The following is a 23,735-nucleotide window of genomic DNA, read 5'->3' as shown; positions in this document are numbered from 1 at the left end:
TCCATATGCAAATAGGTTTCAGCAAATACACCTTTGCATCCACCTGACAATTGATTAACTTGACAACTGAGGTTTAACCCACATTTCTTTCTACAGCATCAAATTAAGTTTATTTAAACAGTAAAAGTATAGAATTGCTTGAAAATATATGTAATTCTACCATATGCAATTATATATGTACATTTATATATACTTATATATAAATGCACGTATATAATCTATCATAAGTTCATACAAATAAAAGGTATATTCTATGTTTCATTATGTGACATGTTTATTATTTATTTTCTATCTTTTTCAACTAAAATCTAAGGTCCATGGTTATAGAAATTTGCATGGAATTTTTGCTTGGCACATAGTATGCTGGTAGGCAAATTAAGAAGATTAATTGTAGGTAAAGAATTGTGCCAAAAATACAAAAAAAACAATAAATACTGGTTCTGATTATGCTTAGAGTGACAACAAAAAACAAATAATTTTGGTTAAATGGGATTTTTAGATGATTTACTTTAAAAATGAGAAACTAGGTGGCATGTTGCTGAAAAGTACAGAGAATACAGCTTCTTCTTGGTGCATTGTTTCTGTTAAACACCAGTTCATTCAAAGCAGCTCCTCTAGCTTCAGCTATCATGATATTCCAGCCAGCACAAAGGAAGAAATAGAAAAAGAGCTTATTCACTCCTCTGAAAGAGATAGAGAAATCAGAAGGAATAAGTAATTTAGGAAAGACAATCATCAGTTTTGCTTAAGGCATTTTGAGTTCGGGGCGCTGGTAGAATATTTAAGTTACATACTCATGAATTAATCAGTAAATAAAATTTTAAAAGCCAGTTTTGTTGTGAAAAAACAGATTTCAGAGTTATTCATATTTAACACTTAGAGTAGATAAAATTACCAAAGAATTTTATAATCCCTGCTAGTTCTAAAACTATTATTGAAGAAGAAGGTATTTTATTTCACTTTATGCTATTCACAGTACACAGTGTCTTGTACTTGATGCATTCTAAAGATATGCAGAAATACATACATGCACATATGATGAATGAATAAAAGTATTTTTAAGCAAGGAGATATTGATTAATACTAAGTAACACAGTGCATCTCAAACTCATTGCACTTTAAATAAGCCATAGAGCATATAAAATATTCTAATGCCCAGATCACTCACCTAGACTATAAATCAGAATCTTTAGGAGTGGAAGACATATAATTAGAAAACCTCCATTAGCACCACCAATAAAAAATAAAATAAAATCTTTGGTGATATTTTAAATACTACAACCTTTTTATATTAAAGAACATGGAGAGACTCATGTTTATTTGGCATGAGGCTAAAATTTATCTGATTTGCAAAATGAATGAATTCGCACATTTCTTAAATATAATTTTATTATGGATGGGCTATATAATTTCTATAAATTTAAAAAAGATTCATAAGAAAAGATTAAAATATTGAATTACTGCCAGAAATTAAGTTTCTCATAGAAAAAGAAAAATTTGCTATTTTAACATGATTTTCTAAAATCTAACTTTGCTAAATGACTATCCAATGACACGTATCATGGCATAGCTTATTAACTAAGTTGCTTCTTAGTTTTTAAAATAAAAACTAATAAATTACTTGTTTTTTTGTTTGTTTGTTTGTTTGTTTGTTTGAGACAGATTCTCGCTCTGTCGCCCAGGCTGGAGTGCAGGGGTGCAATGTTGGCTCACTGCAAGCTTCACCTCCCAGGTTCACACCATTCTCCTGCCTCAGCCTCCCGAGTAGCTGGATAAATTAATATTTTAAAAACATCCTCACTGAACAGATGAACTTCTCTTAATGGATTATTTTTTAGTCTACTTATTTTAAATGGTGTACATATATAATCCATTCTATTCCTTGTTAACTCAAATGAGATATTTTTATATATTATCCATATTTTTGTTGTCTTTTTTTCTAATTTTACTTTGGGGCAGAAGAAAAATACAATTTTTCAAATGTTAAAACATATAATTTGATTATAGTCTACAAATAAATAACTTAGGTTTCTAAAATTACATTATGTTTGGAAATTGGAATCATCTCTGTGGTTTAACATAAATTATCACAAACTGTTATGACACATTTTATGAGGCTTTTTTGCATTTTATTTTTCCTGCTCACTTGAGAATCAGATGCATCTGGCAACTCATTTAAGTCAATGACATTTATTAATCCCTTCTCATTATTTCAGTTATGATGTATGAAGGCTTTCACACTTGTGAGATTTCAAAAGTATCTAAAACTGATGATTTCCATTTCCTCATTTAAAACCTATTAAGAAATTCTCTCCTGAGAAAACAGCCACCTGTGTCCAGTAAGCAGCTTATGGTCATGTAGAATTCCTGATTGTAAATCCGAAGTCTATTTACCTTCCACTCCTATGTATTCATTACAATGGTCTTCAAAAAAATTGGCCTCATTTTTTGTTAATATTGCTTTTAATGTAATTTATCAATTAAGTAGATTAATAAAAAATCTACCTTTTCTGCATGTTAGCTCAATTTTTGAATTGGTTGACATCAAGGAGCCAAGTAAAATGCATTATATCACAAACAAAATGCAGATATCCAAACATCCATAAGGAAATAAGCAAATAATATTTGTCATCAATTACATCTTCAGGTGTGTATATTTAATAAAAAATTAATTTGAATAAGACAAATGTATAACTATAGGGAATATGTTACCTCAACTGATACTGTATCATAAAAGAATATTATTTGAGGTAGTTTATATCATTCTTGATTTTTTTAAGAAAAGTAAAATAAAAATGAACAAAAAAATCATTTAATCAATATTATCATCTTGCCCCCCAAAAACTGATGAATATGTTTTCACATACTTCTCTCTCTCACTCTCTCTCTATAAATAGCTGAATGTATATATACACATATATGTGTATATGTATTATATATGCAATGTATACACACACACATATGTGATATTGAATATTGATGAATGAATTAGCACATTTCTTAAATATAATTTTATTACGGTTGAGCTATAGAGTGATCAAAACATTATAAATGTATTATATGTGTATGTGTGTATATATATACACACGTATATATACGCGCTTGTATATATACGTGTGTATATATACAATCAGCTATATATGTGTATATATACATTCAGCTATATATATAATTAAAAGGGATTGATGATATATAATTGACTGATTGAAGAAAATCTTTAAACAATAAGAAATTTCTGTGTAATCTATTTTTAAAATTTTCATAACAATCAAGTCCCCAGTTGATATATAACTAGTTGCAGCACTTTACAAGTTTCACATATACAAAGTAAACATTTAGTGATTTTAGTAGACACTTAAGGATTGTAAATATTGTAACAACAAATATGAGTAATGATTGTTTGAAAACTGAAATAGAAACACAAATATTCTTAAAATATGAGAAAATTATGAACACAAGAAAACTACAAATACATATAAAATGACATACAGTGTTTTGCATCAAAATTAAGAATGATCAAAGCATTAATATTTCAGGATATTTACAGTTGACTAATAGACTTCATGCACCCCAGGTTTTTTTGACCAAATTGATTTGGGTAAAATAATATAACTTAAATATTCCTCTTACGCTGAGCAAATATATAATTATAATAAACTTATTATCTTAAGCCTATATATAACTATATATTCAGAGTATTTTCAGTAGGGAGAACCAAGATGAGTATGCTTAATTTTTATAAAGGTCAGAAAACTCTGACTTCTAAAATTATTATTCAAGATAATTAGATGTGCTTAGCCATCTGGGCAAGGGATGGTTTGTAAATGAGACAGGAGTGCTTCATGAATACATTGACAGATAACATGATATACTTCAGGAAGGCATCAATTGTTATAATTAAATGATACAAAATACGCTGGGATCTATTTACTTGTAACCTTCTTGGCATGAAGTAAGGACATTTTGCTCCTGATTTATTTTCACATATTCAAGGGATCAAATGGAGGGTCAGTTAATATAGGGATTGATCTGATCCACTCTGTATACTTAAGGCAGCATTAATATTGTTTCTTTTGTTGATGAAGTTTGAAATAAGTGGAAATGATGACTGAGTCATACCTTCAGTTATGCATTACATGTTCATCAGGATTTTGAATGGTAGTTACCTGAGACCTGAGAATATAAGAAATAAGTCCCCACCACCAACAACCCATAACCTGAGGAAGTCTTTGTAAACCTTCCATTAAATATGGTAGCCACTAGTCACTTGTAGCTATAGAGCCCTTGAAATGTGACTAGTCTAACTAAAGACTAGTAAGTTACACACTGTAAGTGTAAATTAAACACAAGAGAATGTAAAGTATCTAATTAATAATGTTTCATATTGATTGAACGTGGGAATACAATACTTTAGGTATTATGAATTAAATAAAACATTTCTAAAATTAATTTCACTTACTTCTCTTTCAGTTTTTTCATGTGACTAACAATTTTAAAATTACATATGTAACTTTCACTAAGTTCTATTGTACAGAAGACTTCTAGACCCTCTAGACAGAATTTGCTAACAGTAAGTTAATTGATATTCAAAATAACCTCAAGAGCCTATGTCAGAGGAAGATGAGAAATTGGCAGAAATTCCCTGAAGAATAGAAATGGTTGAATTTAAAGAAGGTAATTGATAAGCTTAGGGGAAGAATGTTTTGAGATTTCTTTTTCTCCCATCCCCAAGCTAATGGAGAAAATTTTTTTAAAAAGTTTAGGAATGATTTCATGGAGGAGAGTTACAAAGACATTCAAGTCCAGCAAAGGGTGTTATTGGTGAAGGTAGAGATTTTCCTCCTAGAGTTTACAATATATATGAAACAATGAACAAAGAACCAAAGCATAAATCCCCTTGCACAAAACAAAAACTGAGATTCTGGCTGGAGTAGATCACACCTGGCACAGTCATATTTTGTGAGCGTTCTATGAGCCGAGGATGGCAAAAGCAGGTGGGTTCAAGGTTTTAATGAAAAACTTTCCAAGAATCTTTGTTGACTCTTTTTGAAACTGAATTATACTTAAATTAAGAACAGGTCTTAGGCTTAAGATCAAATCCTTAGGAGGTTTAAAAGAATATTTATGAATACATCGCAGCAAGCCACCTCATAAAAACCTGCAGACCAGAAAAAAACAAACCAAAGATCCTGTAAATATCTTATGTGTGTATCTTGTATGTTCACTTTGCTGAAGAGTAAGTCTCAGAATCCTGTCATTGTTGCAGGGAATCCATACTATCTTGAAGGCATGTGTGGGTTTTGCTTTTATTAAATAGAGTGAATGATAAATGGATATACATAAAGGTCAGAAATATTGTAAGGTGATCTCAGCTCAATTTAACCCCCGCCTCCCAAGCTCAAGTGAGTCTCCTGCCTCAGCCTCCTGAGTAGCTGGGATTACAGGTGCCTGCCACCATGACTTGCTAATTCTTGTATTTTTAGTAGAGACGGGGTTTCACCATGTTGCCCAGGCTGGTCTTTAACTCCTTAACTCAGATGATCCACCTGCCTCACCCTGCCAAAGTGCTGACTGAGATTACAGGCGTGAGCCATCGCGCCCAGCCAAGGCATAGTTACCCTCCCACCCCCCACCCCCCGCCCGCCACAGACTCTTGCTCTGTCACCAAGACTGGGGTGTAGTGGCACAATCTCGGCTCACTGCAACCTCTGCCCCCTGGGTTCAAGCAATTCTCCTGTCTCAGCCTCCTGAGCAGCTGGGATTACAGGCACCCGCCACCATACCCGGTTAATTTCTGTATTATTATTATTATTATTATTATTATTATTATTATTATTATTGAGATGGAGTCTCGCTCTGTCGCCCAGGCTGGAGTGCAGTGGCGTGATCTCGGCTCACTGCAAGCTCCGCCTCCCGGGTTCACACCATTCTCCTGCCTCAGCCTCCCGAGTAGCTGGGACTACAGGCGCCCGCCAGCATGCCCGCTAATTTTTTGTATTTTTAGTAGAGACGGGGTTTCACCGTGTTAGCCAGGATGGTCTCGATCTCCTGACCTCGTGATCCGCCCATCTCGGCCTCTTGAAGTGCTGGGGTTACAGGCGTGAGCCACCGCGCCCGGCCTAATTTCTGTATTTGTAGTAGAGACAGGGTTTTACCATGTTGGCCAGGCTGATCTCCAGCTCCTGAACTCATGATCCTTCTGCCTCAGCCTCCCAAAGTGCTGGGATTACATTCGAGAGCCACCGCGCTCAGCAGGAGAATTTATTAAAACGTATTTGGACATAAACAAAAGGAATTACACTCGGAAGAGGGACAAAAGGGCAACTTGAGAGCTCCAAATCCGCTGTTCAGCCGTTGACTTCAGGTTTTATATGTTGGCACGTTTTGGGGCAGGGGATTACCTCTCTCCTCCCTCGAATTTTCCTAGGGTTCACATGTGCAGTGGCCTGCTGGCACTTGCAAAGGGGCACACACACAGTGTGTTTACTCAAGTTATGCACGTGCTCATTTGAGGCATTTTCACTTACCAGTCAAGTGTTCCCAGAGGAAGGTCGTATACCAGTTAAACTCCAGCATTTTGCCCCTTAGTGCGCATGCTTGAGCCCAGGTATCCAGCTCCTGAGTTCTTATTGGGAAGGTGCTGATCACCAGCTTCCGGTATTTTCTAACTATTGGGAGACTGCCATCCTGGTGCTGGCTGTCACCCATTATTATTTAGAGAGACAGTTTAACAACCGCCTGACCAACACCTGATGGTTGCCTGACATTTATGGTGGGGGAGAGGGGTTGGGGGAGCTCTGCTGCCCTGCTCACATCTGCCCATTTTCCTACTCTAACAATAACACCTCTTAACATCTCTCATCTGAATTCGTTATATTAATAATTTCATGTCAATATCCTCTTTACAAGTAATAATGTCTCTGTTCCTTTTGTCCAAGCTGAAACAATGCCTTACAATATTTCTGACCTTTATGTATATCCATTTATCATTCACTCTATTTAATAAAAGCAAAACCCACACATGCCTTCAAGATTGTACGAACTCCCTGCAACCAATGACTGTTAGGATTCTGAGACTTACTGTTTTAAGAAAGTGAACCTACAAGATACATCTATAAGATACTTAGAGGATCTTTGGTTTGTTTTTTTCTGGTCTGCAGGTTTTTATGAGGTGGCTTGCTATGATGCATTCATAAATACTCTTTTAAACCTGCTATGGATTTGATCTTAAGCTTGAGAGCTGTTCTTAATTTAAGTATAATTTTCCCTCTGGAGAGACTTGAAATGAGAAAGTGTTTATTTTTTTAATACAACAAATCCTGGCTCCATTAGTTTTAACTTTTCTTAGTTGATCTTTCTCCTCTCACATTTTTTTACAGTCAGTCAAACATTAGGTATTATTTTCAGTAATCTTCCTGAAAATCCTCTTAGCTAGATCACCACATTTGTTTTGTACATTTCTATTTTCTATTTATAGCTACTACCTACAAAGTGTTTCCTTTCCTCCAGATTCCATTTTCTTTTTTTACTTTCTGTTAAGCCATTACTGATAATTTTCTCAAGCCTTTTAGGCTTCTTCTAATACTAACCCCAAGGGTCTTCCAGCTTCTGCCTTTTTCTTTTCTCCAAAACCAATGCCTCTTGTATCATGTTTCCCCAGCTGCTTGGCACTCTGTTACAAAAGCGGTACTGCAGTAGTAAGCCTCCTTAAAACTTAGCCTATTTAAACAACAGAAAATATACACATATTTTAGTCCATGAATTTGAATTTAGGAAGAGCGCAAAGAAGATAATTTGTCTGTTCCATGAAATGTGAGCTGGGCAGCAGAGGACCATTTACAAAACCATTCACCCACACATTGGCAAATTGGTGCTGCTTGATAGCTGGGAGTTAACCTAGTGAGTTTCATATAAATTCTCTTTATCAGGTTGGTGAAATTTCATTCTTTACCTAAATTGCTTACGATTTTTGTTTGCTTGCTTGGTTTTCTGAATGCTGATTTTAGCCCCATAAACAAGTGCAATAATGGTCCCAACATTCGAAGTGGCACTGCAGTCTATAAACATGTATAAAATATTTTCCCTAATTTATCACATACTTTAAAATTATACTCACAGCTCACTGTAGACTCTACCTCCTGGGCTCAAGCAATCCTCCTGCCTCAGCCTCCCAACTAGCTGGGACTATAGGCACCTGCCACCATATACCAAAACATAATTATTTTATGTTTTGCAGAGATGGGGTCTCCCTATGTTGCTCAGGCTAGTCTCAAATGTGTGGGCTCTAAGCAATCCTTCCCACCTTGGCCTCCCAAAATGCTGGGATTATAGGCATAAGCCACTGAACCTAGCCAAAAAGTATTTTTTATTTATTACTTCATTATTTGTTTTCTTATATCCTTTAGCCCCTCTTATAATTTCCACAAAATTGTTCACTGCTCATACATCTTTGTATAATCCTTTAAAATATATTCTTTTCAATTCTTCTATTTAAGGTAATTGTTTTCTTAACCTGATTAGTAATTAAACCATCTTGAATACAAAAATCTTAATTTTATAAAACATATTTTGTATTTTAGACAAGCCTGTGTTTTTTAATTCAAATATCACTATTTTGCTACCTATTTGTTATCTATATTGTTATTATAAATTGATTCATTTCTTAGAAAGTATTTATTTCTTAAGTAGGAATAACTCACAATTGCATTTTCTCCTCTATTAAGTGTATTCAGATGGAGATTAGACTATTTCATGTCCAACTACACTCCATCAATATTGTCAAAAGGGGCTAAATTTATCTGAACTTATAGCAGAGACTCTGGTAGAAAGAATATTTATAGTTTTCAAATATTTTACTGTGAATGCAAATTGTCTCAATATATTAGCTTTCTAAACATACTTTGTAAAATATAACAAATGTAAGGCTGTCTGGCCGGGCACGGTGGCTCACACCTGTAATCCCAGCATTTTGGGAAGCCAAGGCAGGAGGATCATGAGGTCAAGGGATCGAGACCATCCTGGCTAACATGGTGAAACCCTGTCTCTACTAAAAATACAAAAAAATTAGCCAGGCGTAGTGGTGGGTGCCTGTAATCCCAGCTACTTGGGAGGCTGAGGCAGGGGAATAGCTTGAACCCGGGAGGCAGTGGTTGCAGTGAGCCAAGATGGCGCCACTGCACTCCAGCTTGAGTGACAGAGGAGCAAGACTCTGTCTAAAAAAAAAGGAAGGCTGTGATGTAAGAGTAATATAAATTGTTTTTTATCCACAGATATGCATAGTCACCATTCAGGTTACACTATTATAAGTTGTGATATACATAATTACATAGTATTACTGTTCCCTGAACAGCGTGGCAGGAAGTATATATTATAGTTAAGCATCTTATCTCATATGAATTAATAATCCTATATTTTCTATTTTATGTACTTTTTTTGCATTTTCCCTCTGGGAATAGATTTTGGATAAATATTTTCTACATACTTTTCTACACTTTTCTACCTTATATGGGAACAATATTAGTGATTGTAAACTCATGAGGTGACTGATGATCATACTGCATTTGTAGGAAAGATATAAATTTCAAAAATATATAAGTGCTTTAAAAATATTATCGTTATTATTTCCTTATTTAATTTAGACTTTTCCTTTTGTTGTAGATTTTTCATATGTGTTAAAACTTCTTTTTGGCTGGGCGCGGTGGCTTACACCTGTAATCCCAGCACTTTGGGAGGCTGAGGTGGGCAGATCACAAGGTCAAGAGATCGAGATCCAGTCTGGCCAACATGGTGAAACCCCATCTCTACTAAAAAACAAAAATTAGTCAGGTGTGGTGGCGCGTGCCTGTAATCCCAGCTAGTCAGGAGACTGAGGCAGGAGAATCACTTGAACCCAGGAGACAGAGGTTGCAGTGAGCCGAGATTTTGCCACTGCAGTCCAGCCTGGCAACAGAGCAAAAGAGACTCCATCTCAAAAAAAAAAAAAAAACAGCAACAAAAAACAAACTTCTTTTCTATATCCTCTAATTTTTTTGCTCTAATTGTATTAAGTATCAGTAATATTTTTTTAAAGTGTGCACACAATTCAAACTAATTCCAAAGCTATCACTCTTCCCCTATTTTAACCCATATTATTAAAGTGTTTATTTATTTATTTATTGAGGCAAATACTTCCCATCTGTTTCTCTAGTACCTGTAATTGGCACTTTCTGTCAAATCAGCCTGCTGGGTAAAGTGCTCAAACTTGAAGAGTCTTATTTAAAGTGCTCCCAGGAAATTCAGTTATTATAAGTAATCTACAGAATTCAAAAGGAGTGTATGACCGAATATAAAATAGCCAACATCAGATTGCTACAAAGTAGAATACATTTGAAGAGAACACCCGTAGTTGACTGAATTTTTTTTCTGTCTTTTTTTTTCCTGCCTAATAATTAGTTATTTGTTTCCTTTATAATTTTCCTCTGGTACACATGACACTTAGTGAACAAGAGTGAAAACAAATCACAAACAAGATTATAGTAAAATAATGAAAATTGCCCCAATCCTGTTTGCATTTTCTCTGTAGTCTTTAAGCAGGTTTATTGCATATGGCTTCTTAAATGAACTATGGGATGTTGTTCAATGCAATGTGTGGCTGTGAACATAAACAGCAAATGATACAAATGAAGTGCCTTTCTTAATCTTTTTGACATGCCCAACTAGGAGGGTTATGAGGGAAAATAGAGCTAATGCAATAAACATAAGGAAATAAAAAGAAAGGAAAAGAAAACAGGAACAATAAATTCAAAGTGAATCAGACATGTGCTCATAAAGTGCTTCCTGGCAATTTCACTGCCAGTCATCAGAATGTCTGAGGAGCAGCAAAAAATTGGGTGTTGGGATTCTTGCTTTGTGGCCTCACTATGAAAATTAATGCTAGTGAAACCAAGCTCAAAGGATTTTCTTTATCCTTCCAGGTACTTTCCGGATTTTTAAGAAAATCAGAAGCCAATATAGCTTACCAGTTATATTGCTAGTATTGGAAATTTTTTTTTTTTTTTTAGACGGAGTCTTGCTCTGTCGCCCAGGCTGGAGTGCAGTGGTGTGATCTTGGCTCACTGCAAGCTCCACCTCCCGGGTTCACGCCATTCTCCTGCCTCAGCCTCCCAAGTAGCTGGGACTACAGGCGCCCAATCCCACGCCCAGCTAAATTTTTTGTGTTTTTAGTAGAGACGGGGTTTCACCGTGTTAGCCAGGATGGTCTTGATTCCTGACCTCATGATCCACCCACCTCGGCCTCCCAAAGTGCTGGGATTACAGGAGTGAACCACCGTGCCCGGCCTGGAAGAATATTAAATTCATTTGTTCATTGTAATGTCTCTTTACTAACATAATCTCAAGACTGAATAAAAGTATTTCAGAATGATAAATAGCATAAAAATGTAAATATAAATTAATGAAAAAATTCATGTATTTATCAATTGTTCAGCCCACAATATTGTGGTAATTATTATGTTAAATGATAATTAAAAATACTATGCTATTGCCATTATCAGAAGAGCAATCATTAGATCCATTACATATCATAACCATCAGATACTTGGTTGATACATTGAAGGTAATTGGTTTTATGAACATGAATATTAAAGTCATAATTAGATAATTATCTTCATCTTAAGGCAACAGTCAATATCTCTTTTCAATTCCAGAATCTTAAAATAGACAATATTTTAAAATATTTATATAATCTATATGATAAAGTAAAATATTTGTGCCAACCATCTGAAAAGTTTACTAAATTCTACATGGTTTAATAATTTATATGGAGAATTGATGTTTTTCTCATATTTAAGTATCACTGCATATAATATTCACAATATTGTACATCATATTTAAAGCTGTGCATGAAAACCTGACTCAAGTGTGCCAGAAAACTGTTGATGCTCTTACCTTCCTGCTTTGGTTTAGTTTTTGCTAAACTGTTGATACCCTTCTACAAGTAACTCCATAAATCAATGCAAATGACAAATTCAAGCAGCATTGCTACTTCATGTTCTCACTCTGTTTATTTTCTTATATTTGACTCATGCTTACTATAATATTGGGAGCTGTTTTGATATAAAGTCTTATTTATTGCAAAGTCTGTGATCTTAATATAGGAATACAAAGAACTAAAGTGAATTATAACATCTACAAAACCCTCAGGCAGTATAGCGCATTTTGAAGTCATGTTCAATATAATAATAAATTCATCAAATGTTTCATTTAAAAATCATTCAGTAACTGACTTTTTTGGCATTGCCAGTGAAGTACTTACTTCGATGGTTACAATATGTTAGTATTCCAGTTCTTACAGGAAAATCTTCCTATTGCAACTGGAGAGGCTCAAAAATAACCCTTTCTATGTTTCTCATAAAATATTAAAGTTTTAAAATATTTTCTCACCTGGTTTCAATTTGGGAAAAAAGTAAAAATGGATATCTTACAAGAAATCATAAGAAATATGGAGATTATTGTTATTTGTGCAAACTCAGTTGAAATCTAGTTGTAAAGGTAAAACTGCAAGGCTGTCAATTAAAAAACGATAAACATATTCAAATGTACATAAGTTTGGAAAACCCACTTTGGAGGTTTAGATTAAAAAAGATTGAGGAACGTGTGGTAGCTAAGAGTACATAAGAGTTTGAGTGAGGTCTTTTTTAACCGTTCTAGAACTTGTTAGCTATCTGATCTTACTTCTACTTAATCTTTTCTCTGATTAGAGGCCTTTGAGAAAAAAAATAGGCATTTCTCCAGTTCATCTCTGAGCTCTACGATGTATTCTACAGTAAAACACATTTTTCATTTGCTTCAAATACTACTGCTAATGCAACATATCAAAATATAACTTAAGTATTTGATTAACACTGTATTGGTTTCCTATTGCTGCTGTGAAAATTGTCACAAATTTAGTAGCTTAACACAAATCATTATCTTACAGTTCTGGAGATCTGAAGTCCAACAGGCATCTCACGGTGTTAAAATCAAGGTGTGAGCAGGGTCATGGTCCCAGTGGAGATTCAATGAAGAATATGTTTACTTTTTTCAGGGGTGGCATCTTCTACCCCTTGGCTTTATGGCCCTTTTAGGCAGCAACAGCATCACTAAGACCTCTTTGTTATCTCCATTTCTGATTTCCTATTTCTCTCATAAAGACTTGTGATTACATTGGTCTTATCCAGATAGTCCAGAATATTCCCCCCTTCTCAGGATCTTTATATTAATCACTCCTGTAAATTCCCTTTTGCTGGAGATTAGGTATTAAACATCTTTGCAGAACACTATTCTTACTACCAGTGAATTATATGTTCAATTTTATTTGCTAAATCAATGTAAGGCATCAATGGCTTGTACTCAACAGATCACACCCAATCTTGTCTTTTTTTTAAATTTTTTCAGAGATAGGGTCTCACTCTCTCACGCAGGCTGCGATCATGGCTTACTACATGAATTACAGCTTGGAATTCCTGGTCTCAAGGAATCGTCCCGCCTTAGCCTCCCACAGCCTGCCATTTTTTTTCCCCCTACATTTTAAAAAAATAAGTATTTCATAAACTTTGCCTTTCCACTAAATTTCTGCTTTTAAGATGAGAGGCTTGGCAGAGTTAAGCTATTAACCAATTAAGCTATTCTTCAGGGCTAAAAAGAGTGACAGAAAAATTAATGATTATTTATCAAGATTATTTTAACCTCAAAAAACTAGCTGTTTAACCATTAAAGTCATTTCAGAATGATCCCTTAGTTCTCTTTCTTTCTTCTCTCTGTTCTTCTCTCTCTGTCCTCTTAGAAAATTAGCTTTTACCAAATTTTGTAGATACAGAGGCAATATATATAATTAGAAACAATGTTGTATATTTTTATGATTTATCATTCACATAAACTATAAACTGTGAATAAAATAATTGCATTGGTAAAGAAATTAATCTAAATAAAAGAACAAGGATTCACAATGAAATTATGTCATTATGCCTTCCTAATTGTCAGAAAATGAGAATTGCTTTTGATCAGACCCTATCACTTGCATTTTCTTGCCCTTCCATGTTTGTCTTTCCTCCAACGCCCTGTTCCAGCATCTCAGTAACTAATACAGAAAGGACTACGAGCAATCCTGAATCCAACAGAATACATCTCTTCATTTCAGGCATGTTGCATTTAAATAATTATAATTTGTCCATAGTAATTCCCTAAAACTAAAAGAGCCACCTCAATATTCCACATATTTTAAAGAGCAGAACAAGTCCTATTTCCTTGATAAAAATTTCCACACAGCTTCTAAACTGCATCAGTCTCCTCTTTCTTGAGTCTCCTTCAGAAACACAAGTTATCTTTACCTAATTATGTACTCTCTCATATTGTATTATTACTGCTATGACTCTTTCTCTAAGCTCTGTGAGGGCTGAGCTCTTAAATTGCGCTTTTTAAAACCTGACCTAACATCAGTCAAAAAGTTAGGCATATAGAAAACCAAAAAAATCTCATTATATATGGTAAGGAAATAGATCTCATGAATTTATAATTATACATAATGTTATTTTCTCTCCAAATATTTTTCTATGGTGTTGAGTAAAACACTATCAAAAACAACTTTTCTGGAAGTAATTTAATTGCCTCTAGTTGATTAATATTTATTTTTAATAAACATATTACTCATATTCTGAACACAAAATATTTTAACACAATCATAATTCTATCAATATTTTTATAGACAATTATCCTTTAGTTTCTACTAAAATTGCCATTTTATAAATTAATATTAATATTTTAAAAATATTGTTCCATAAAACATAAAACTGACATCTCTTTAGATGAAAGTAATGAGAAACATCTACCATTAGCATATAGAAAATGTCAATCACTATTTCTAAAGAAATTTTAAGTAAACAACTATTTTATAGGTAGGTTTGGGGGACTTATAATTTAGGTAAAATCCTCCTACACGTTTCTTTTATTGCTTTCTTTAGATGAATGCTAGAAATGTGCAGATCTAATGCTAATAGATTATTGTTCATTTAAGACATTCTAAATATTGTAGGTTTTCTTTTTAGCAAAGTCTGTAGTTGATGCATTAACATTTATTACAGGTAGTCACCTATGTAATGGCACTCAGTTTGAAAAACATCAAGTTAATTCTTGATTGTTAGAGGTGACTCAGTATCTCTAATATATTTTAAAAGATGACCTCAATTCAAGAAAAATGTCAACATAGCCATTTAAAGAATTTTGCAAAATATCTAAAGAAGGTTTAATCAGGCTTGAATTTTTCCAATAATGTAGTCAAAGCACTGCTCAAATCTGGTAGGAGAAACAGCAGTAACATTTCTTTAATTTTTGTTCTGTGAAATCAGTGGCCAAGATAAGACTTTTTCCCTTTTCACTTTTCGTCATATTCTGAAAAGATTGTGGCCAGAGTATGTTCAAGCCTAAATTCAATAAAATATATTAAACATATGACGCTTATATTTTTGTGAATGTTGATCATTTTTTGTTATTTGAGATCATTCACATATATACAAATTAATCAAAGTATTTTAAGGTGAAAAAACTATTTTTGTAGTAAAAGACAATTTGTGAAACAACGTGCTTACATTTTTCAGATTTCAGTTTAATAGTAATTGAATTCTGATTCCAGTCCCAGGAAACCACATTATTTTAAGTCATTGCTTACGCCACTTTTCACCGTTTTTGCAGGTACTGCTCTGAAGTCGCCATGACCTCTAACCTAGGTGGCTACAATACCTACTACGACTTCTCCTTGCCTCCACGTTTGCCTCTCTACATTCTATTCTCAACAAAGCAACAAGGGTGATTCACTTGAAACATACAAGTCACATCACATCACCTCATGTTACTCTGAAGCTCTAGTAGATTTTCATCTTCTCAGGATCGAAGTGAAGAGTTATTAGAATACCAAAAAGAGACTATGTTATGTGTTCCCCAAATGCCACCCCCCTACTATACTGGCTTCATATTATACTCTCACCCTTTCTCTTTCTGCTCTAAGCTGTTAGTTGTCTTGTTGTGTCTCCACCATAATATATATGTTGCTAACTCATGGCCTTTATGCATACGGTTCTGATAATCTTCTTCCTCAGATAATGTTTCACAATCACTTTATCCTTCAGGTGTTTCTGCTATATGTCACCTATCAGTGAAATCTACACTGGCCACCATATAGCATGCCCCCATCCCCCAACCATGCCTTGGCACCATCTCCCCAATTTATTGCTTTAATTTTCCTCATACAATTTATTGCCACTTGACTTGACACATATTTACTCATTATCTGTTTATTGCCAGTCAATCACCAGAATATTTAACGAATACAGAATAAATATGTGTTAAATGAATGAATAAATTAATACATAAAAGACAGGAGTTGAGTTTTACTTCTATACCAGAGGCAGATAACCTAAAGCCCTCAGACTAAATCTAGCCAGCCATTTGTTTTCTATAAGTACATAAAATTTTATTGAAAAGAGTCCTCCAAATTTGTTAACATGTTTATGGCAACTTTCGCACAATGGCAGAGATGAATAGTTGTGACAGAATGGGAAGTTAGCAAAGACAAAATTATTAAGTGCCTCCTTAAAGAAAAGGTTTGCTCACCTTTTAACTTCTGTTAAATCTTCATATGAAAGACTTTTATTCTCCGACTCTTCATTTTCAAATGGGCAAGAGTAGCTGTTTTTGTATCATTCAATATTTTCAGCAAGCGATTGAAATAAGATTTTGGTAATTTGTGGAAACCAAGATTTACCTTAGGTAAGGGAACGTAGTTTTGGAATCACAATTTTCACATGAAAATTGGTGACTGCATAATGAGAAGTTTCATATTTCTGTAACCATTCTCTGGGAAATATTCCCTAACTGTACTGATAAAACTGATACAAAAATACCACAGGCTAGCCATTTAATGAAAGGTGTTAAAGAGATCATTTGAAAAATAAAAGGGAAGCAATTTGGATGCGAGAGATGACATTTTACTCAGATATGTTGCTTTATCTTTCATCTTCCTCAATTTACATGGACAAGGACATGTGATGTTTGGTTCCACTGAGCAATTAAATATTTATTGAGAAAGAACACTAATTGGTAGGTAATGCTCTCATTGATTGTTTCCTAACCAGTTAGTAATTGCATATAAAAGTCATATATTAGGGACTTAATTAACAATACAAATTACTTTGCCAAAAATGGCATATCATTATTACAGAATTTATGTTGAAGCTGTCTTCATTTTCCCCTATGGTTTTGAAACCTTAGTAGAAGAAAGGACACTAAATTTAAGTTGACTATTTCCATGTTGTTGTTTTTTTTTTTTTCTAAATCCATTTGATTGTTCAATTGCTAAAGCCATGTATTCTTTAAGATCTGTGCTTATATGTAGAATATCTTGAGGGAATATGATTTACTGCCCCAGTTTCTGGAAAAGGAACTAATACGATAAATGAAGTAAGATGAAGTTCTTGGATGGAAACAATCAAATTGTCAATAATTTTACATTTAGTTTTAAGAAATCTATGCCATTATTAACAAATCTAACAAAAGAAAGAATACAATAAAAGAACTTTTATCTTAAAATTGATGATTTTGAATTTTGCGATAATTCAGTTAAACAACTACCTCTGAATTTTCTTTATTTGGCTTAGTGTATTATTATAAGTTGCCCTTACTTGTATTCCCTGTATAGGTTAAGAAATATAACTTTTCCACCCACTCCAAAAGACTCCCTTTGTGGCCCAGACCACTAACTGCTCTTTATCTCAGTAGTTAACTACTATCCTGATACAGAATCAAGTCCTTGAATTTCTTTACGTCTTGTCAAGCAAATGTGTATCCTGAGACACCAGAATATAGTATTCCCCATTTTTGCTGTGTCTGAATCTGCATCCTTTTCTTTTCCTTTTTCTTTCTTATTTTTTTTTTAAAGAAACTGTAAAGTTTGCCTTGGAAAGTTTTCCTGAATCTGAGTCAGGCTGATTATAAACTCCTGGTACACTTTAATATATTTCAGAAAAGGATTTGATTAAAGTCTTTAGACGATTTATTTTAACAGGAGACTCAGTATATCTGCCTTCTGGCTTTTATTTTTATTTTTCTCCCAGCCATTTATTGCCTGCTAATTGTTCATTTCATCTTCCATTTGGTGTTAAAAAGTGGTCACAATTTAATTCTATCATTTTATTTTTTCGTGTGTAATAATTTTGCAAAGGAATACTACCTTTCATCTACTATTTGATTATCCAATGATACAGTTCATACAGGAAAGGTGGAAAAATCATGTCGATCTTTTCTATCATTTTATCAGTTTTCCAAAAGTGATTTGGATCACTGTTTTTTCAGCAGTTGATCAATTATTAGTTTTCACATTTATATAAACTCATGGATTTATGATGAGTTTCAGTTCACTGTGCCTCTTATCCTTATTGAAGTTCAATTTGTCTCATCTATGATGAGCAAAACGTCAGAAGGTTGGCTCTTGAATTCTTCAGGCGTGATCCTAGCGGTCATTGACAGCTTCCTTGCTATATGTTTTGTCAAGATGGTCTATACTCAATCTTGTACATTTTCTGCCATAGGCATGAACACATCTATTTCTCCACAAAACACATTCTCTTTTAAATTGGACAGTACTACAATCTGAGTTTATTATATTTTCTAGTTCTTTTCAGGGGATTTAGGATTCATAGATAAAGAGAAAGTTATACAGATAAAATGCTTGTGAGGCCATACTGATATTTCCATCTTCATTTCCAATTCAAAATTATAAGATTTTTGCTTATTTAAATTTATTTATTTAAAAAAAAGATTTTTGCAAGGCTTCTATATTACCTCTTTGTTGCAATTCATATGCCTTGATAATTCTGGCTCTCAAAATACAAAAGATGATAGAATGAGAATATCCTGTAATTACTCATTTGCTTGATTTCTCATTGCACATACAACTGTCTCGGAATAGCAGTACTAATACTACCATCTCCGATTATGATTACTAACAAGAGTTTTGTTATTTTGTTTTGCATTTCTCTATTCTCCAATTTATATTATTTCTACATTGATGATTTGTATCTTCTTTCCTTATTCCTGATTAGTCTGACTAGAAGACTATAAATTGTATTAATCTTCTCAAAGTATACATTTTGGGTAAATTGATTTTATTTATCTATTATTTTGTAGGGTCAAGTATTCTAAGTGTGGCATGTAGATCAGTGTGGCTTTCTCTCATGCTTTCCTGTCAGCCTTGCTGACTTTATTTTATTTTTATTTTCTAGGCTTTCAGCTATTCATCCATTAAAGGTCAAACAAAAATTGCTCCTCAATGTCTTCCCATCTATTTTTAACGTGGTTTTAAAATAAAATACATTCCTTATTTTAAAAGATTTTACTCATTTATGATTACAAGTTAATTGCCAAGTGAACTTAAATATGGCTTGAATGTTTCTCAACAGATAGCTTTAAATAGGTAAGTTTACCAATGGTTCATTAAAAAAAAAGATTTCGTTATAATCCTGAACTGTAACGATATAATTAAATAACACTTTAGAACAGTGCCTAGTACATGTTAGGAGCTCAAGAAATGTTAGCCAATATAATTTTCATCTTTTTTAAACTAAAAATGCCCATGTATATGATGCTGTTTGTGAAATACTTGTCATGTGTATTGTAAATTTTTTTTTTGGAAATAAATAGATAAGGTAATCGTGAAGTTTTCATTAATGTGACTTCCAAGTCAGTTTTATACCACAGTTACTGAAAATAATAGGTATGTGACAGATTTTGCTTAGAAAACATTTCTAAATTAATACAATAAAATAGAGAACCATTTGAAATTATTTTTAATAGAAATCTGCGAGATTGGGATTTATGTTAATGTGGTCCCCGATTGTAACCCCAAGGGTTCCACGTAGAAGCTGAGAATTAGCTATATTAGAAAGAAATAATTTCATAGTGATTATTTTTAAAAACAATAATTTCATGTTTCATGAAACTATGCAGGAGTTTTGAAAGCATTCCCCAAGTTAGAGCTCAAAATATTTTTCTTTTAAAAGTGAAATAAAAAAGTTTGATATAATAAGAAATCAAATAAGTCCAATGTTTGACCTTTTGAAATTGAGACAATGATAAGAAATAAAAGGTTATCGAAAAATACAGAGACAGAGTTGAAGGAAAGAATCATTTATGAAAAAAAGAAAACTGATACAAAAATAGGTATTAACAAACTATAATGTACCATACAGTGTAATGTTTGGAAATAAAGTTAATAATAAATTAATTGAAAGAGTATGGAAGTTTATATATTTTCATTGTATTTATGAAAGAGAAACAGCTATTCATTGTCATCTTTTTACTACATTTAAACAGTATTTTACATTACATGTCCACTGCTACTGACAGTCATAAATTAATTAGTTTAAGATGACATTTCAAAACTTAATACCCAAGTTTTGTCACCATTATGTAAAGGTTAAAATGATATGTCAACGCCTTCTTGGAGCAATTGAAAGTCTAGCAATAAGCAATAGTTCAAGCCTCATCACAGTTGACACCAGATTTCCTTGTGATCTCCTTCAAAACTACCAGAATGTTATATTACTTCCAACTACAGATGTATTTTTCATATACATTTCATGACTTCAACATTTTGTCTTAATCATAATCTTTTATAGCTAGATTTATTTAACTTTACATTAGTTTTACCTTGATCATTTTTATGTGCAAATTCTAAAGGGGGTGTTTAAATATAAATATTGCTGAGTGGATTACTTACCTTGACTCTTAGCTTGTTGGGATCGGTCATTGGACCCGTTATCTGCTCCTGTCGCTTTAGTCTCCTAACTCTTAGCCACTATGTGTGAGTGCATCTCCATCCACATTGACCAGCCTGGTGTCCAGACTGGCAGCTCCAGCTGGTAACTCTACTGCCTGGAACATGGCATCCAGCACCATGGCCAGATGCCAAGTGACAAGACAAGACAATTCGAGGGGGAGATGACTCCTTTAACACCTTCTTCAGTGAGACAGGCACTGAACAGCATGTGCCCAGGACCGTGTTTGTAGACCTGGAACCCACAATTATTAACACAGTTTACACTGACACCTACTAGCCACCTCTTCCAGCCTGAGAAGCCCTTCCCAGACAAGGAAAATGCTGCCAATGGCTATGCATGAGGCCACTACCTCATTGACAAGGAGGTCGTTGACCACATCTTGGACTGAGTTCACAAGCTGACTGATCAGTGCACAGGTCTTTAGGGCTTCTTAGTTTTCCACAGTTTTGGTGAACAGACTGGTCCTGGGTTCAACTCCCTGCTGATGGTACATCTTTCTGTTGATTATAACAAGAAGTCCAAGCTGCAGTTCTCCATTTACTCAGCAACCCCCCATCCTCCAGGTTTCCACAGCAGTAGTTGAGCTCTACGACTCCATCCTCACCACCCACACCACCCTGGAGCACTAAGATTGTGCCTTCATAGTAGACAGTGAGGCCATCTATGACATCTACCATTTGGTTATCCAATGATATAGTTCATATAGAAAAGGTTGAAAAATCACCTCGACCTTTTCTATCATTTAATCAGTTTTCCAAAAGTGATTTGGATGACTTATGGAAAGCTCAATATTGAGTGTCCAAACTACACTAACCTTAACCATCTCATTGGCCAGATTGTGTCCTCTATCACTGCTTCCCTCAGATTTGATGGAGCCCTGAATATTGATCTGACAGAATTCCAGACCAATCTAGTGCCATATACCCACATCCACTTCCCTCTGACCATGTGTGTCCCTGTCATCTCTGCTGAAAAAGCCTACCATGAACAGTTTTCTGTAGTATAGATCACCAATGCTTATTTTGAGCCAGCCAACCAGATGGTAAGATGGAACCAAACCATGGTAAATGCATAACTTGCAGCCTATTGTACCCTGGTGACATGATTCCCAAAGACTTCAGTGCTGCCACTGACACCATCAAAAACAAATGCAGCATCCAGTTTGTGGATTGCTGTCCCTCTGGCTTCAAGGTTGGCATTAGTTACCAACTTCCCACTGTGGTACCTGTTGGAGACCCAGCCAAAGGACAGAGAGCTGTGTGCATACTGAGCAACATCACAGCCATTGCTGAGGTGTGGGCTCACCTGGACCACAAGTTTTACCTGATGTATGCCAAGTTCCTTTGTTCACTATTCCGTGGGTGAAGGGATGGAGGAAGGAGAGTTTTCTGAGGCCCACGAGGACATGGTTGTCCTTAAGAAGGATTATGAAGTGGTTAGTGTGGATTCTGTTGAAGGAGAGGGTGAGAAGGAAGGAGAGGAATACTAATTATCCATTGTCTTCAGCCCTGCAGCATGTTATACCCCCAGAATTTCAGCTTCAACATCAGCTGACAGGCATTCAGCCTTTTTGGTTAGATCGTTTTCACTCAGCAGTGATCATGTCTTTTCCATGTGTACCTGTAAAATTTTTTCTTCATGTCTCAAAGTAAAGGCTTTAGAATAAAAAATGTCTAAAATAAATAAATATGATATTATTCAATTACACAGGATATGTTTTAGTTTCATGAAGAGATTAATATAGCCCCTATAAGTAATGAGAATTCATACCACTGTTCACTGGATTTGGATATATAGTTATTTTATGTTTTGGCAAACATGAAATATGAGAAAGATCAGAATAGAAGATGAATGTATATTAATAAGGACAGTATTTTATGAGTACATAGGATCTGCTATATATCCCTATCCATTACGTAACTCAATCTATCATCTATATCCAGGGTCTGCAAACAACATCCTGTAGGCCAAATCTGGCTTGCTGCCTGTTTTCATAAATAAAGCTTTACTGAAACACGGCCATGCTCTTTTGTTTACATATTATCCATGACTGCTTACCTATTACAGTGGCAAAGTTCAGCAGTTATGACAAATCCACGAGCCATTTAAAATACATATAGCTGGTCAGGAATGGTGGCTCATGCCTGTAATCTCAACACTTCAGGAGGCCAAGGCAGGCAGATCAATGAGGCCGGGAACTTGAGACCAGACTGACCAACATGGCAAAACCCCATCTCTACTAAAAAAATACAAAAATTATCCAGGTGTGTAATTACAGCCGGGCAGACACCTGTAATCCCAGGTACTCTGGAGGCTGAGGCAAGAGAATCACTTGAGCCTGGGAGGCAGAAGCTGCAGTGAGCCGAGATAACACCACTGCACTCCAGCCTGGGCAAAAGACTGAAACCCTGTCTCAAAGAAATAAATAAATAATAAAATAAAATACATATAGTCCTTTGCAGGAAAAAGTTTTCTTATGTCTAATCAGTAACATCGATATTAATATATATATCTAATCATCTATCTAATCTCTTAATATATATGTATACATACATACACAAATGTGTATGCATACGTATATATGTGTGTCTGAATGTATTTGTACATATGTATATACTACTCTGAATACATTCATTCTTCCAAAAAGGGCTTCTGATGGCATACACATTTGAAACAGAAATAACACTATAAAATAGAAGCAAGACAACAACAAAAATAAGAAAAACCAAAAAAAAGCAATATTTTAAAAATGATGATTTGTTCAATTTGAGCATATTTTGGTCTGAGATTTCTGGCAGATATGACAATAAACAAAATATTGAGCTGCATTGTTCTAATTAGAAAATGTGGTAAATTAAAGCGAGTTCAAAAGAACACAAGAGTAATTTCCTT

At 34.3% G+C, this 23,735-nt stretch overlaps 1 long non-coding RNA gene and 1 pseudogene across 1 annotated transcript; one reads left to right on the top strand and one right to left on the bottom strand.

The window, feature by feature from the left end:
- Positions 1-488: 488 nt before the first annotated feature.
- Positions 489-21,438, bottom strand: LOC129052427 (uncharacterized). Its single transcript, XR_008517455.2, has 3 exons — positions 20,783-21,438; positions 7,590-7,719; positions 489-683 (listed from the first exon to the last, which is right to left on the bottom strand). It is a non-coding gene; the product is annotated as an uncharacterized LOC129052427 (long non-coding RNA).
- Positions 20,863-22,335, top strand: LOC100434508 (tubulin alpha-1A chain-like; annotated as a pseudogene).
- The last annotated feature ends 1,400 nt before the right edge of the window (positions 22,336-23,735 follow it).

This window comes from Pongo abelii, chromosome 22, assembly GCF_028885655.2.
Source record: "Pongo abelii isolate AG06213 chromosome 22, NHGRI_mPonAbe1-v2.0_pri, whole genome shotgun sequence".
NCBI lineage: Eukaryota > Metazoa > Chordata > Mammalia > Primates > Hominidae > Pongo > Pongo abelii.
Note: the sequence above shows the minus strand (reverse complement) of the source record. Positions and strands in the feature narration are given on the sequence as shown.